The following is a 10264-nucleotide window of genomic DNA, read 5'->3' as shown; positions in this document are numbered from 1 at the left end:
GAGTTGTTCATGTGAGCCATTCTGACAGGTGTGAGGTGGTATCTCATTGTGGTTTTGATTTGTATTTCCCTGGTGATGAGTGATGTTGAGCATTTTTTCCTCTGTCGGTTGGCCATCTGGATGTCTTCTTTGGAGAAGTGTCTATTCATGGCTTTAGCCCATTTCTTCACTGGATGATTTGTTTTTTGGGTGTTGAGTTTGATAAGTTCTTTACAGATTCTGGATACTAACCCTTTATCTGATATGTCATTTGCAAATATCTTTTCCCATTCTGTCGGTTGCCTTTTAGTTTTGCTGATTGTTTCCTTTGCTGTGCAGAAGCTTTTTATTTTGATGAGGTCCTGATAGTTCATTTTTGTGTTTGTTTCCCTTGCCTCTGGAGACATGTCGAGTAAGAAGTTGCAGCCTAAGTCAAAGAGGTGTTTGCCTGCTTTCTCTGCTAGGATTTTGATGGCTTCCTGTCTTACGTTTAGATCTTTCATCCGTTGTGAGTTTCTTTTTGTGTCTGGTGTAAGAAAGTGGTCCAGGTTCATTCTTCTGCATGTCGCTGTCCAGTTTTCCCAGGACCGCTTGCTGAAGAGACTGTCTTTATTTCATTGGATATTCATTCCTGCTTTGTCAGATTAGTTGGCCATACATCTGTGGGTCCATTTCTGGGTTCTCGATTCAGTTCCATGGATCTGAGTGTCTGTTTTTGTGCCGTACCATACTGTCTTGATGATTACAGCTTTGTAATACATGTTAAAGTCCCGGGTTGTGATGCCTCCTGCTTTGGTTTTCTTTTTCAAGATTGCTTTGGCTATTCGGGGTCTTTTCTGATTCCACACAAATTTTAGGATTGTTTGTTCTCGCTCTGTGAAGAATGCTGGTGTTATTTTGATAGGGATTGCTCACTGTAACTTTTGATAAGAGGCCTTCTGCTATACCCACCAAGTCCAAGTTTTCAGCCCCCAAACTCTCATCCCATGCTTTATCTGGATACCATTCACCATGTCCACCTTCCCCCCTATAACAAACTCCTGGAAGGGGGGTTTCCCGGCTCTTACTTGTACTTGCAGTGCAAGTTCAGGGACCCACCTTTCCTAAGAAGAATTCACCAGTCTGTAAGACTTCCTTTTATTTTTATTTTTATTACTTACAAATTTTTAAAAAACGTTTTATTTATTTTTGAGAAAGAGACAGAGTCTGATCGGGGGAGGGGCAGAGAGAGACAGAGAGACACAGAATCTGAAGCGGGCTGCAGGCTCTGAGCTGTCAGCCCAGAGCCTGCTGTGGGGCTCGAACCCGTGAACCGCAAGATCATGACCTGAGCTGAAGTCGGAGGCTTAACTGACTGAGCCACCCAGGCATCCCTGTAAGACTTTCTCATGCAATCCTTTCCCCGTGACCATCCTTCCCCAAGCTTGCCAACTTAATGAAACTTTTGCGCACCTCCCCAAAACTGACCCCTGGCTTGAGCTTGCTTTCTCTTCATTGCCTGCTAAATAATCTATACTGTCAACCTGTCTGGTTTGCTCTGCCTGCCTAAAGGATATATTTTTATTTGTGGATATGATCATCCATCTTGGGCATATGAAGATCTTGATAATTGGAGAGGCTTTGGGGGCCCATATTTTCGGGGGTCTTTGAATATCCCCCTTTTGTTTTTTCTCAAAATGGCTACAGCCACTACTCCCTAATTTCACCCGAGAAGAAAAAGGGCCTTATCAATTGTAGATGATTACCCTGCTAAGGGCCCTTCTGAATATGAAGACAACTGCTGTGGCCACAGTGAAGGGTGTGACCTTCTTGCCGGACCTTCTAGGGATCAGTTTTACCAATACGTTAGAAGTATAGGTTCATGGCTTGGAGTGAGCACAGCAGGCTTAGAAGTTAGCATGAGAAATCTTACCAGAACTGGTAACAGAGTGGCGCCTGGGTGGCTCAGTCGGTTAAGCTTCCAACTCTTGGTTTTGGCTCAGGTCATGATCTTACAGTTCATAAGACTGAGCCCTGCATCAGGCTCTGTGCTGTCGGTGTGGAGTCTGCTTGGGATTCTCTCTCTCCCTCCCTCTCTCTCTCTCTGGCCCTCCCCCACCTGTACTTTCTGTCTCAAAATCTATGAACTTAAAAAAAAAAAGACATGGTAACAGAAAACCGCTTGCTCCACCATGAGAGCCATCAGAACCCAACAAGGATCTTTAGATTCCCTGTAGTCCTTGACAACAGGATTGCTGTAGGTTACTTGCTCACAGCCCAAGGAGGGATTTGTGCCACAGCCAATATATCTTGCTGTATTTATGTAAAAACCTCACAATAAGTAGAAGTAGAAACCACTGAGTTACTCAAACTAGCCACATCCTTAGAAGGACATTCGAGTTTTATCCAGGGTTGGTTTAATTTTAAGTTTTCTGATATTTTTAGCCGGCTTCCTTCAGGAACGTAAGCGCTCTCTTAGGTTATGTTCAGGCTTACAAATTATTATTGAATATTATTTTAATTTGTGCCCTCTCTGCTATTTTCCACCTGCTCATTTTGTGTATCGTTTGTTGCCGTACCACTACTTAAAATGTCAAAGCCACGATTGCTCCAAGACTTAAGGCCATTCATCAGATGTTCGCTTTGACGAAAAGAAACGAGAACCTAGCTGCCACCTAGACCTCCTTTCCCCAAACCGCCTTGTTACCCAAAAGTGGCCGTAAGACGGTCACCTAGCATGCTTGCTGAACATCTCAAATCCCAACCAGCTGTGAAACTGCCCCCTCTGAGGGGCATGATGGACCGGGAGCAGGTTGCCAACCATTCCAGCAGTGAGATGGATACACGGTCATGAAATTGATCAGCGCCGCTCTCCTGCCAGAAAGATCTTGATCGAAACGGGGGGGCATGTGAAAGCAGGTTCCAAAGTGAAGCAAAGACAGTCATTCAAAATGGGGTCGGAAGGATATGGAGGAAGCAGGGCCCGTGTACCTCTCCTTTTTTAATTCTTAGAACTTTGGTCAGTTACAGTTTGTCACTGCCGATCTACCACCTGCTGGGAGAATACAGCTCTGGACTGAAATAATGTGACACCTGTTAGCTAAATAGCCAGCCTTGTATTAGTCAGTGTAACTGCCAGCACCAATCATAATTCTTCCCAAACAACTTATGTAACCTTTGGTTTTTGGCTTGAAAAGCTTGCACAGCCCGCTGCTAATAGAAATTCAGGCTCAGTTGTGCACATGTATGCCTCTGAGTTCTGGAGAAATAAGAACTAAAACGTCAAGATGGGGAAATGGAGTAACTTCTGTAGGAGTGAATAGATACATAAGTGGATACTGTCTCATCAGGCAGTGCGGCTCCGGCTTCGGGCACACAGCACAGGCTAGCGGATCAGAAGTCTCAGATCAGAAGTCTGCTAAATTCTGGCTCTGTTAATTTCCTGGCTCTGTGTTCTTGCACAGATTATTTAATCTCCGTGTGCCGTGGGTCTTCACCGATAAAATTCAGAGACAGATTTTCCCCCGGTCTGCCTTCCACGTGGGCGATTATGAGTACCACCTGGAATAACGTATTTTCAAGCATTTATAAACATCAGGACACCAGTGAATAAAATGAAGCTTTCTTTTTATATTTGAAGTTACGTGTTTGAAAAAGTTATCAGCCAGCACTCTCCTGGGTCTCGTGTTTTAGTTGCCCAGGAAACTTACAGCCAAAAGGTTGAAGGTATATAATTAGGAAATTAAGTCTGTTCCAAAGAATTCCGCTGTGCCACAAAGTCCCATCGGTAGGACTGTGGCAAAGCATTGTGTATCACAGTAGGCTTTTCAAGAAATGTATATAGTTTCTCCCATGTTTTTTTCTCTTCTAAAGCAGTGGGGTTCTTTAAAAAATTTTTTAATGCTTATTTATTTTGAGAGAGAGCGCAAGCAGGGGAGGGACAGAGAGCGGGAGACACAGAATCCAAAGCAGGCTCTGGGCTCCGAGCTGTCAGCACAGAGCCAGATGTGGGTGGGGCTCAAACTCATGAACCTTGAGATCATGACCTGAGCTGAAGTCGGACGCTTAGCCAACTGAGCCACCCAGACACCCCTTAGCAGTGGGGTTCTTAAAGTGTGCTTCCTGCGGTAACAGCATCACCTGGGAATTTGTTAGAGATGCAAGTTCTTGGATCCAGGCTAACCATTTTAGACATTTTGGGAGTTTCTATGTTTTAACAAGCTTTTTTTAAAAAAAAATTTTTTTTTTCAACGTTTATTTATTTTGGGACAGAGAGAGACAGAGCATGAACGGGGGAGGAGCAGAGAGAGAGGGAGACACAGAATCGGAAACAGGCTCCAGGCTCTGAGTCATCAGCCCAGAGCCTGACGCGGGGCTCGAACTCACGGACCGCGAGATCGTGACCTGGCTGAAGTCGGACGCTTAACCGACTGCGCCACCCAGGCGCCCCATTAACAAGCTTTTTAAGTAATTCGGCTGCGTGCTAAAATTTGAGAATAATTATTCTAGAGAAAGCTGAAATTACATGATGCGGGCTCCTAAGCAAATGTAATCTTTAATGATTTCAAGTAAAAATTAATGTATTTACTAACTACTAAATTCTAGGACTTTCTGTTTGATGCTTTCTATTTAGTTTTCAGACATGTGGGTTACTACCGTCGTTTTAGAGATGTTTATTTTATGAAATTATAGATGTATAGATTTTAGAAATATGGATGTATAGATAGAAATTTATAGATGTATAGATTTTATAGATGTCCATTTTCTGAAATTAAAGTTCAGAAAGTATGTAACTTAGGGCTGTGTCCACTATCCTAAGATTTATAAAATACAAAAAATATCTAATTAATAAAGGTCATGCTCATGTTGTTTAGAAATAACATATCTGTTGTTGCTGCTATCTTCATTTGAAACAAAATGTATGCACTGTTGTAAGTTTTGGAGTCTGTCACTATTACTGGGGTTGGTTGAGTTTTTTTGTTTGTTGTTGGTTTTTTTTTTTTTTTTTTTGCCTTGACTGCATAATAAGCTGACTGGCACATTTAATTAACAAAACCTATCCTGTGAAAGGTGCAGATACAATTAAACACAAGTTGACATGTCAATGCACTTAGATAATGGAAAGATGAATGGGACCTTGTGTACGAATAAATCTATAGAAATACGGTACGCATTTTGCGAGCTGCCTTCTATATAAAATCTTGCTAATGAAACTGGTCTGTGGACCAGCTACATTGGAATCACTTGGGAAATAGAAATGACGCCTCTTAGGCCCTATCCCACACCTACTGAATCAGAATCTACGTGTTAAGAATAAATCCAGGTGACTCACGTGTGTATTAAAGTTTGGAAATCCCTCTTCTTTTTTGGGGGGCGGGGTGGAGTGGGGAATCTCTGTTCTGAATAGTAGTTTCCTGAGAGGTAATACTAGTTTTCTGTAGGACGAGGGTACCTTAGTCAAGCTCGGGAACACCTGCATTTAACAGGTGGATTTGACTAAAGTCAAACAGGCATCCTATTCTGCGTTGTAAAGCTCTGATAGAACGTTATAGTAGGGAGTAGTGTTTCTCAAGGTCGCTTTAAGGTCTGATGCTTTCTATGGTTCCCTAACCTGTAAGATGAATATCCCCGGGAACAAGTCTACCTTTCCAATTCCATCTTTTGTTTGTTTTGATAGATAGACACTGCAGCATAATTTTATTGCACAGTTACTCCATCAAGGCACTGGATGTCGCAGTGAACAGAGACCATGCCGTTTATAGTACAAAGGACTTATAAATACTACTCTTCTTCAGGTATGTAAATGGAAGCACAGAGATATTGATTAATGGGTTCAAGATCACACAGATTATAACTGGCGTGTGATAACTGGTAAAGAAAAGTAAATCGTAACAGAAGTTCTTAAAAGCTTGAAAAGCATTTGATTTTTTGAAAAAATGTTTTTTAATGTTTATTTATTTTGGAGAGAGAGAGAAACAGAGTGTGAGCAGGGGAGGGGCAGAGAGAGGGAGTCACAGAATCTGAAGCAGGCTCCAGGCCCTGAGCTGTCAGCACAGAGCCCGATGCGGGGCTCGAACTCACGAACTGTGAGATCATGACCTGAGCTTAAGTCCGACGCTCAACCGACTGAACCACCCAGGTGCCCCGAAAAGCATTTGACTTTTATATAGCGAATAAACCATATTTTAAAAGCAATATGTACTTTTTGAGTGGGTAATGCGCTCATATGGTTCAAGAATCAAAACACAGAAAGCGGGTACCTGGTGCAGCGTCTTTTTCCACCTCTGTCCCCCAGCCATCCAGGTCCCCTTCTGGAAGCAAACAATGTTACCCGTCTCTTGGGTATTGTTCCTCAAACATTTTAGCAAATGCCTGTATGTGTATGTTTATATCTATTTCCTCTTCCTACTTTTCGAGACAAATAGTAGAAGGCTACAAGTATGTTTTGCACGATGTGCGTTTAATTAACAATATATCTTGAAAGCACAGCCGACATCCGTGCACAGAGGGCTTCCTCACGCTGATGGATGCTTAATATGTTGGATGTGCGTGCAATGATTTAATCACCTCTCTTGCTGGACTGGTTGTTTGCAATATTTTGCTGTTTCAAAGCTACTGTACTATATATGTGCATATTTTGCGCGTTCAGAAGTACGTACGTAGAATGATGTGCTCTTCAGGTGTATTTTAAAATTTGCATCCTCAGTTATATGCAATTCTTGTTTCTGGGGTATTTGAGTTCTGCTTCCCAAGTATTTTAGGTCCCTATTGCTACTCCTTCAGCAAAACTTCTAATGTTTGTATTTCTGAGTGTGAATCTGACCTATTTTTACATCTAAAACCAAATAGGTGGGTTTTTTTCCACACCAAAAACCAATTCTCTAACTCTCCAGACCCAACTGAGTGAATGAGTCAAATCAATTCTTAAAGATTTTTTGTCTATTTTTATGTTATGTTATGTTAGAGCATGTGCAAGCAGGGGAGAGGGGCAGAGGGAGAAAAAGAGAGAGGGAGGGAATCTCAAGCAGGCGCCATACTCAGTGTGGAGCCCAACGTGGGGCTTGATCCCATGACCCTGGGATCACGACCTGAGCTGAAATCAAGGGTTGGATGCTCAACCAGCTGAGCCACCCACATGCCCCTCAAGTCAATTCTGATGCTAACTACTCAGAGTTAACTACCCGTCTGTCCTCGATTCAGATGTCAGTTACATCTGGGGGGGGGGTCCCTCATACTTCTGGCTGACTGGCTATAAATTGGGGTTTCCCCATGACTTCCTCCTCCAGTTCAGTAATTTGCTGCAATGGCTCACAGAACTCGGTGAAAAGAGCTCCCTTACCGTTACTGTCTTATTATGAAGGATATGACAAAGGACAGGTACATGGGGCAAGACCAAGATGAAGATGTGCATAGGACAAGGCGCATGGTGTGGGAGGTGTGGAGCTCCCAAACCCTCTGCGGGAACATCTTGCCAGCATTTTGATGCATTCACCAATCTGGAAGCCCTTTGAATCTCATCATTTAGGGATTTTTATGGAGGTTCCATTACACAGACAAGATTGATTAAGTCATCAGCCATTGGTGATTAGCTCAATCATCGTCCGGGTCCTCTGTCTTGAATTTAGGGCTGACAATTCCAACCAAATAATCGCATGGTTGGTTCCTCTGGCAACCAGCCCCCACCCTCAAGCTATCTAGGGGCCCACCAAGAGTCACCTCATCAGCATAAACTCAGGTTTGGTTGAGAGGGGCTTATTTTGAATAACAAAAGATGCTCCACTCACCCTTATCACTTAGAGTTTTAGAAGTTCTTGTGTCAGGAACCCAGACGAAGATCAAATACCTACTTCTTTTTTTTTTTTTTTTTAATGTTTTCAGTTTTTGTTTATTTTTGAGACAGGGAGAGAGAGCACAAGTAGGGGAGGGGCAGAGAGAGGGAGACATAGAATCTGAAGCGGGCTCCAGGCTCTAAGCTGTCAGCACAGAGCCTGGTGTGGGGCACGAACTCACGGACCGCAAGATCATGACCTGAGCCGAAGTCGGACGCTTAACCGACTGAGCCACCCAGGTGCCCCTCAAATATCTATTTCTTAATTATATCACAATATTACAGCTATGGATTTCTGTACTCCCAATTAGGTACCCATCTGTTTTTCTGAATTTCCTTTTTATTAGTTTTATTTATTAGTTTTGTAGTTGATTCTTTTGGGCTTTTCAGATTTATAGGGTACAATTTGCAAACAATAATTTATCTCTTCCTTTCTAATATTTATACTTTTTACTTTCTTTTTCTAAATAAGTGTTGGCTGGAAACTCTAAAACAGAGGTCAGCAAATGATAGCCTGTTGGCTAAATCCAGCCTGCCACCTGTGTTTGTAAGTCAAGTTCTATAGAATCCCACCCACACCCACTCATTTACATATTATCTGTGGCCTTTTCTCTGATGCTGAGTAGTTTTGACAGAAACAATCTGGCCTGAGAAGCCTTAAATACTGTCCAAACTTTTACTGAAAAAATTTGCTCATCTGTATGCTAGAACGATGTCAAATACTAAATCATAATTAACAGTGGGCATTCTTTTTTTTTTAATATGAAATTTATTGTCAAATTGGTTTCCATACAACACCCAGTGCTCATCCCAACAGGTGCCCCCCTCAGTGCCCATCACCCAACAGTGGGCATTCTTTTTTTTTTTTTTTTAAATTATTTTTTTAACGTTTATTTATTTTTGAGACAGAGAGAGGCAGAGCATGAACAGGGGAGGGGCAGAGAGAGAGGGAGACACAGAATCTGAAACAGGCTCCAGGCTCTGAGCTGTCAGCACAGAGCCCGACTCGGGGCTCGAACTCACAGACCGTGAGATCATGACCTGAGCTGAAGTCGGACGCTTAACCGACCAAGCCACCCAGGCACTCCTGGGCATTCTTGTTTTGTTTTGGACTTCCACGGAATGCTTCTGGTGTCTCCCATTTTAGTATGATACTATGATTTTTTTTTTTTAAGTTTATTTATATTTGAAGGGGAGAGAGACAGAGCATGAGCGGGGTAAGAGCAGAGCGAGAGGGAGACACAGAATCCGAAGCAGCCTCCAAGCTCTGAACTGTCAGCACAGAGTCCGACGCGGGGCTCGAACTCGTGAACCTCGAGATCATGACCTGAGCCGAAGTCAGATGTTTAACCGACTCAGCCACCCAGGCACCCCAATACTGTGATTTTCTTAAAAACGTATCTATAAGTTTTGGGGACTCTCTCCTAGTGGCGGAGTCTATGTCACGTCTCCTTAAACTAGGATAGGACTTGATGGCTGTCTCAGTAGCCACAAAGCACAGCAGCATTGCCTATTGGTTTTCCCAGCAAGGCTAGAGAGGACTAGGTCTGGTTTTCTCTCCTGGAACGCTCACTTTGGGGACCTTCAGCAGCCATTTAAAAAAATCTAGCTCCCCTGACGTCTCTACTTGGAGGTCTCACATAGAGAGATGCCTGAGGAACATGCCAGTTATTTCTGTCTTCATGGTCTGTGCACGAGGCATTGACATGAAGAAGTCTTGGAGAAGGCCTAGCCCCAGATGTGTCTGACCACATCCCGGACAGACTTTGGCAAGAGCTGCCTAGTTTAGCCCGGGGAACCGTCGGCTTTGTGAGCAAAATAAGTGATTATTATGGTGTTAAGGCTACTGTTTTTGATTGGCTTGTTCCACGGCAATAGATAACCAGAACACTGGCTTTTTAGTAAAATTAGATGTGGCTTTTTCACATCGAGGAAGAATCCACCTATTCTTAATTAGTTTTTTAAATAAAAAACTGAATTTTCGGGCACCTAGGTGGCTCAGTCGGTTAAGCGTCCGACTTTGGCTCGCCATCATCTCACGGTTTGTGGATTTGAGCCCAGCATCAGGCTCTGTGCTGACAGCTCAGAGCCTCGAGCCTGCTTCGGATTCTGTGTCTCCCTCTCTGTCTGCCCCTCCCCTGCTTACACTCTGTCTCTGTCTCTCAAAAAATAAATAAATGTTAAAAAAAATGAATAGTATATTTTAACTCCTAGCTTTTCAGCAGCTATGAAGATACACGATTTTTCTCCATAGAGATACTGTCATGATAGATGATATTAGTAGATTCCTGATACTAGACGATCCTTGCATTTCTGAAATAAAACCCACTCAGTCATAATTTTATATGTAGCTGAGTTCTTTTGTGTGTGTGTGTGCGTGTTTCAAGTTATTTATGTATTTTAAATTTTAGTTTTTTAAATTTACATCCAAGTTAGTTAGCATATAGTGCAACAATGATTTCAGGAGTAGATTCCTTA

The sequence above is a fragment of the Prionailurus viverrinus genome, chromosome D1, assembly GCF_022837055.1.
Source record: "Prionailurus viverrinus isolate Anna chromosome D1, UM_Priviv_1.0, whole genome shotgun sequence".
Lineage (NCBI taxonomy): Eukaryota > Metazoa > Chordata > Mammalia > Carnivora > Felidae > Prionailurus > Prionailurus viverrinus.
The sequence above is the reverse complement of the archived record's forward strand: the minus strand, read 5'-3'. Positions refer to the sequence as shown.